The sequence below is a fragment of the Girardinichthys multiradiatus genome, chromosome 8, assembly GCF_021462225.1.
Source record: "Girardinichthys multiradiatus isolate DD_20200921_A chromosome 8, DD_fGirMul_XY1, whole genome shotgun sequence".
Classification (NCBI taxonomy): Eukaryota; Metazoa; Chordata; class Actinopteri; order Cyprinodontiformes; family Goodeidae; genus Girardinichthys; species Girardinichthys multiradiatus.
In genome coordinates, this window is record NC_061801.1 from 2,396,223 (window position 1) to 2,403,586 (window position 7,364).

The 7,364-nt window shown below is 42.0% G+C and overlaps 1 protein-coding gene across 1 annotated transcript in view; it reads right to left on the reverse strand.

Moving 5' to 3' along the window:
- slc38a9 (solute carrier family 38 member 9) overlaps positions 1–3,197 on the reverse strand; it is a 34,484-nt gene extending 31,287 nt beyond the window's left edge. Inside the window, exon 1 of the mRNA XM_047373062.1 lies at positions 3,089–3,197. The gene's annotated coding sequence lies outside the window, so the exon portion shown is untranslated. The remainder of the gene's footprint in view (positions 1–3,088) is intronic.
- Between the last annotated feature and the right edge of the window lie 4,167 nt (positions 3,198–7,364).

A 7,364-nucleotide genomic window follows, 5' to 3' on the forward strand; every position in this document is an offset into this window, starting at 1 on the left:
TTACAGACGGATGTAGGATTTACAGAGAGAGAGGGAAGACATGCGGAGGCTGGGACTCCGGACCCGGGACAGCTGCGTATCGAAAGCGTTGGAAGAAAGACTAACAACCACAAGAAATCACAAAACAGACAACTCGATTATCAATGATGATAATGCTTGTTTTCCTGTTACTGTGCAGCCCTGGTGGGAACACCGGGAAAATACACTGCTCAAAAAAATAAAGGGAACACTTAAACAACACAACATAACTCCAAGTAAATCAAACTTCTGTGAAATCAAACTGTCCACTTAGGAAGCAACACTGATTGACAATCAATTTCACATCTTGTTGTTCAAATGAAATAGACAACAGGGGGAAATCTTTGACGATTAGCAAGACACTCAATAAAGGAGTGGTTCTGCAAGTGGGTACCAAAGATCACTTCTCAGTACCGATGCTTTCTGGATGATGTTTTGGTCACTTTTGAATGTTGGTGGTGCTTTCACACTTGTGGCAGCATGAGACGGACTCTACAACCCACACAAGTGGCTCAGGTAGTGCAGCTCATCCAGGATGGCACATCAATGCCAGCTGTGGCAAGAAGGTTTGCTGTGTCTGTCAGCGTAGTGTCCAGAGCCTGGAGGCGCTACCAGGAGACAGGCCAGTACTCCAGGAGACATGGAGGAGGCCGTAGGAGGGCAACAACCCAGCAGCAGGACCGCTACCTCCGCCTTTGTACAAGGAGGAACAGGAGGAGCACTGCCAGAGCCCTGCAAAATGTCCTCCAGCAGGCCACAAATGTGTCTGCACAAACGTTTAGAAACCGACTCCATGAGGATGGTATGAGAGCCCGACGTCCACAAATGGGGGTTGTGCTCACAGCTCAACACCGTGCAGGACGCTTGGCATTTGCCAGAGAACACCAGGATTGACAAATTCACCACTGGCACCCTGTGGTCTTCACAGATGAAAGCAGGTTCACACTGAGCACATGTGACAGACATGACAGAGTCTGGAGACACCGTGGAGAGAGATCTGCTGCCTGCAACATCCTTCAGCATGACCGGTTTGGCAGTGGATCAGTAATGGTGGCCCTCCATGTGCTCACCAGAGGTAACCTGACTGCCATTAGGTACCGAGATGAGATCCTCAGACCCCTTGTGAGACCATATTCTGGTGCGGTTGGCCCTGGGTTCCTCCTAATGCAGGACAATGCTAGACCTCATGTGGCTGGAGTCTGTCAGCAGTTCCTGCAAGATGAAGACATTGAAGCTATGGACTGGCCCGCCCGTTCCTCAGACCTGAATCCGATTGAGTACATCTGGGACATCATGTCTTGCTCCAACGACTAACGTCACGTTGCACCACAGACTGTCCAGGATTTGGCGGATGCTTTAGTCCAGGTCTGGGAGGAGATCCCTCAGGAGACCATCCACCGTCTCATCAGGAGCATGTCCAGGTGTTTTAGGGAGGTCATACAGGCACGTGGAGGTCACACACAATACTGAGCCTCATTTTGACTTGTTTTAAGGACATTACATCAAAGTTGGATCAGCCTCTAGTGTGTTTTTCCACTTTCATTTTGTGTGTGACTCCAAATCCAGGCCTCCATTGGTTAATAAATTTGATTTCCATTGATGATTATTGTGTGATTTTGTTGTCAGAACATTTAACTTTGTACAGAACAAAGTATTCAATGAGAATATTTTATTCATTCAGATCTAGGATGTGTTATTGGAGTGTTCCCTTTATTTTGTTGAGCAGTGTATATTTTGTCAGCTTATTAAAAAGCTGTCCTCTTAGGATGAAATGTCAGCTTTAAAAAATGCCCTTTTGTCACATTAAAGAGGAAACTACAGTTTATTACAGCATTTTATTCCGCAACACACACTCATTGGGTTTTCTAAGTATTCACAATCTGCTATAAACATGGTATGATTTGCATACATTCCTCATTTGATGAAGTGATTTACACAACCCGTCACTGCTGGGAAGGGCTGTTCAGCAGAAAATTCAAAAAGAAGCTCTTCAGTGTCTACAACTAAACTGAAACTGCCTTATTCTGTTATTTTAAAACCGGTAACCTCAAAAATAGGGAACTATAATCTATTCTATTGAATTTTTTAGAAATTATTTGGTCCCCAAATACGCCAACATCAGCATTTCACATGATGATCTGAAGCTTTGATTCAGTTAAAAGTGCAACACTCTTCAGCTGTGTTGATAAGACTTTGTGAGGAATTAGAGGTTCTTGGCAACAAAATATCAAACAATAAATGTGATTTGATAAGAATTTATGTAAAAATTGCTTTAAAAAAAAGCACTTCTACATTTATTGCAGGGAATGCATGCCAATAAAATAGCAGATTTAAGGTTCTTAAAGTGAAAATCGAAACTCTGCTTCTGTGTCACAATCTTAGGTCTGAAAGCCTGCAGCTGAACATTATCAAGGGTTTAATTTTCTGCATAATTACTAAGCGTTTTATGCGGTGCCTTTAATGAAACATAGCAATTACTCTTTGTAAGATGAGGCCAGAACCACAAAGTGCTCTTATAGCATGATAATCAGACCCTCAGTGTTTTTACTGTAACAGTGCATGTCTCGGTTTCAGTCTACTTATTACTGTGTAATTAAGGACAAACTTTTAAGCATTTCGTTACAGAATTAACAGCAAAACACAAAACGATTCATTTAATTGATAACTACCAATCTGCTGACCCGTGACCACGCAGAGTTACGACGTTGTCACGGGTCACGTTTATTGTCGAACACCGAATAGCCCCTTAATCGAACTACAGAACCAGCTGTGAAGCTTTGAGGCCGCCTGGACTTATTTCTTATTTCCATTCCTGCCAGCGAACATTGTGGGTACCGTTCCTGGCTAACGCTATTAAGAAGTGCCAACTGTAACTCATGTGTGGGTAACACACAGACTTCAGCTTTGGAGGCTGCAGCTCACCAAGTTTTTACTTGACTTCGAGTTTACTGTCAAAGCTAAAGCTTCAACGAGAAAGGTTATGTCTCCTACCGGAGACAGGAGCCTGAGCCTCCTATCTCCGGCAGTGTAAACACACTGCCAGAAGAAAACGACTAAATGCGTTACTAACCTGTGGGTCGGTGTGGAGGAAATACATCTGCGTTAGCTCTGTTGGTAGCCACAGCTACACACCCGTATAAATAATACTCAGCTCTTCCGCGTCATCCAAGCAGCTTGTCAAGCACATGCGATGACGTCACACGCGTTGGATAATGTTTACACACTGCTCAACAAAATGAAGGGAACACTCCAATAACCCATCCTAGATCTGAATGAATGAAATATTCTCATTGAATACTTTGTTCTGTACAAAGTTGAATGTTCTGACAACAAAATCACACAAAAATCATCAATGGAAATCAAATTTATTAACCAATGGAGGCCTGGATTTGGAGTCACACACAAAATGAAAGTGGAAAAACACACTAGAGGCTGATCCAGCTTTGATGTAATGTCCTTAAAACAAGTCAAAATGAGGGTCAGTATTGTGTGTGACCTCCACGTGCCTGTATGACCTCCCTACAACACCTGGACATGCTCCTGATGAGACGGTGGATGGTCTCCTGAGGGATCTCCTCCCAGACCTGGACTAAAGCATCCACCAAATCCTGGACAGTCTGTGGTGCAACGTGACGTTAGTGGTTGGAGCAAGACATGATGTCCCAGATGTACTCAATCGGATTCAGGTCTGAGGAACGGGCGGGCCAGTCCATAGCTTCAATGTCTTCATCTTGCTGGAACTGCTGACAGACTCCAGCCACATGAGGTCTAGCATTGTCCTGTATTAGGAGGAACCCAGGGCCAACTACACCAGCATATGGTCTCACAAGGGGTCTGAGGATCTCATCTCGGTACCTAATGGCAGTCAGGCTACCTCTGGTGAGCACATGGAGGGCCACCATTACTGATCCACTGCCAAACCGGTCATGCTGAAGGATGTTGCAGGCAGCAGATCTCTCTCCACGGTGTCTCCAGACTCTGTCATGTCTGTCACATGTGCTCAGTGTGAACCTGCTTTCATCTATCAAGACCACAGGGCGCCAGTGGTGAATTTACCAATCCTGGTGTTCTCTGGCTAATGCCAAGCGTCCTGCACGGTGTTGAGCTGTGACCACAACCCCCATTTGTGGACGTCGGGCTCTCATACCATCCTCATGGAGTCTGTTTCTAACTGTTTGTGCAGACACATGCACATTTGTGGCCTGCTGGAGGACATTTTGCAGGGCTCTGGCAGTGCTCCTCCTGTTCCTCCTTGTACAAAGGCGGAGGTAGCGGTCCTGCTGCTGGGTTGGTGCCTTCCTACGGCCTCCTCCATGTCTCCTGGAGTACTGGCCTGTCTCCTGGTAGCGCCTCCAGGCTCTGGACACTACGCTGACTGACACAGCAAACCTTCTTGCCACAGCTCGCATTGATGTGCCATCCTGGATGAGCTGCACTACCTGAGCCACTTGTGTGGGTTGTAGAGTCCGTCTCATGCTACCACGAGTGTGAAAGCACCACCAACATTCAAAAGAGACCAAAACATCATCCAGAAAGCATCGGTACTGAGAAGTGGTCTGTGGTCCCCACCTGCAGAACCACTCCTTTATTGAGTGTCTTGCTAATCACCAAAGATTTCCCCCTGTTGTCTATTTCATTTGAACAACAAGATGTGAAATTGATTGTCAATCAGTGTTGCTTCCTAAGTGGACAGTTTGATTTCACAGAAGTTTGATTTACTTGAAGTTATATTGTGTTGTTTAAGTGTTCCCTTTATTTTTTTGAGCAGTGTGTATATATATATACAGTTGCTTGGTCTTAGTCTAATCTAGTTGAATTAATAAGTCACAGGAACTACAAGTAAATGAAAGTAGGACCAGTCTCTGTGTGAGGTTACTGTTTGAAGTTAACGGGAAGAACTTAGAAAGAATTGCCTTATAAAGATGTCAGTGTCATTTTGTTTTCATTTTTTTATATTTGACTTATTTATACAATGGTATACCATCCAACCCTAAAAAATAGAGACAAACTAAGAGTGTCCTTTAAAAATGTTCATAAACATTATTTTTACTTGACAGCAATTATAGTAATGTAATTTAAATGGGGCACACATGCATTAAGGACATATTTTTATTAATAAATCTTTAACCGTTCAAATTTTAATGCAAGTATTGGTAATCTTACTGCCCTTCAAAATTAATTATACTTGACAAATAAATGTCTCCAGCACTCCCAATGAAGAGATGTCGTACAGTTAATGAAAAAAGGAGGTTAGCTAAGTTAAATTCACAAACTACAACCCTAACTGCAAGAAGTTGGGATGTTGTGTAAAACAAATACAAAGATGCAAATCCTGTCCAACCTGTATGCAATTGAAAGCACTGCAAAGACAATACATTTAATGTTCAAACTGGTAAACTTTATTGTTTATTGCAAATATTTGCTTATTTTGAATTTGATATACTTAAAAAAAAATCTGGGACAGGGGCCACAAAAAAGTGGGAAAACTGGGAAAGTTATGGAAAGCTCCAAAAACACCTGTTTGGAACATTCCACAGGTAAACAGGTTAACCGGAAACAGGTCAGTGTCATGATTGAGAATAAAAGGAGAATTGCTGAAGGGCTCAGTTGTTAACAAGCAAGCATGGGGTGAGATTCACTACTTTGTGTCATAATTTGTAGTATTTTGGGTTATGCTCTAAAGGGTTTTGCCATATAGGTTCACTTTTTGTGCTCATATTTTGTTAGATTTATTTCATGCTTTTCTTTGCATATAGCTTTTTAGTTTATTATTGTGGTCTTTATACTTTAAGCTGTTCTTGTTAGTATTTTCTGTTAAAGTATTTCCAGTGTCTTTGTTTAGTTTCAGTCATTTATTCTCTGCCACTGCCTCATTAATCGGCTTCATTTATTTAAATCAGTCTCATTGTTTTCACCTGAGCCATGCTCTATATATACTCTTCTGGTTTGTTTACTCCTTGCTGGAGAATACTGTTTCGCTCATGCCATGCCTGCTTATGTTTGCCTCTGATTTGCTCCTGTCCGGATGTTTACCTTTTTTATATAAAATGTTTTCTTTCACTGTTGTGCTGCTGCCTGCCTGTCTACATTTTTGGTCCACTCCAAGAGCCTTTCCTGACACTTTGTGAACAACTGCGTGAGCAAATAGTTTAAGAATAGTTTAAGAACAATGTTTCTCAATGTACACATGCAAGGAATTTAGGGATTTCATTGTCTGCAGTTCACAACATCATCAAAAGATTCAGGAAATATGAAGAAATCTCTGCATGTATTCACAATTCTAAGAGGAGATCAGGCCATGAAATCAGGGTGATGAAAAGAAGGATCCAGCAATACATAAATAATGATACGGGAGAGCTTAAATAAGGAGTAGGGATTATTAGTGATATGGAAACAGGTGAGTACAATCAACAGAATGCATCACAGCTGAGTGGGAAGAGAAACTAGCGAGCTCAGGAGAGATGACTAATAACCACAGAATAAACCAGGAAGGGGAGGATCAAACCAAAAAACGATCTTCTAATTGAGGGAAAAGACAAACAATAAAAGAGTCCAAACCAAAATATACAGAGAACAAAACACAAGAAGGAAAAAACTCAGCACCAAGGAATAAACAGGTATAGAAAGCCCTTAGCAAAAAAACGCCCAAAGTAACACAAATACCAAAACAAGTTAGAATCCAAGCACACACCTTAGGATCATCATACTTTTTCCTTCTTTATCCAAGACCCTATTCTGAGATGTGGTGGTTGAGTTGCGTTTGGGAACATATTCATATTGATTTTTTTCAGTTCACATCCACGCCTCAAAGTATGATTCTGTGCCCAACATATTTGGTGGCCCCATGGCACAATTGCATGTCTGTCACTGCCTGACTGACACTGGATCTCACCAAACGTCACTCGTTGTTAGAGCCCACAGGAGCTGCTTCTGACTGCCCATTAGCCCATCTAAACACAACAGCAGGCCTTCTAGAAACTGTTTTAATGTGTTGTTTACTGTGTTTACCTATGTGCAATGTCTCCTTTTCATGCTGGTGAAAACTGACACAAATAACTTGCTGCACCACAGCCCTTCCAATGAGTGTTTGCCTAAAAGCATTGTTGTGCAACAATAGGTTTGGTTTGGCTACTAGCTACTACTAATAATTATAGTAATGTATAGTATTAACAATTAACAATTTTTTATAAAGTTAAAATGTTATGTTTTTAGTCAGACTAATAAATAAGGGCTTCACCTGATCAGGAGAGATTTGCCAAACAACTGTCAGTCTGTCAGGTATTGTTCTGTGATTCCCAGCCCAAGGTGGTGTGGTATTATACAACTACTGGTCATAAAATTAGAAT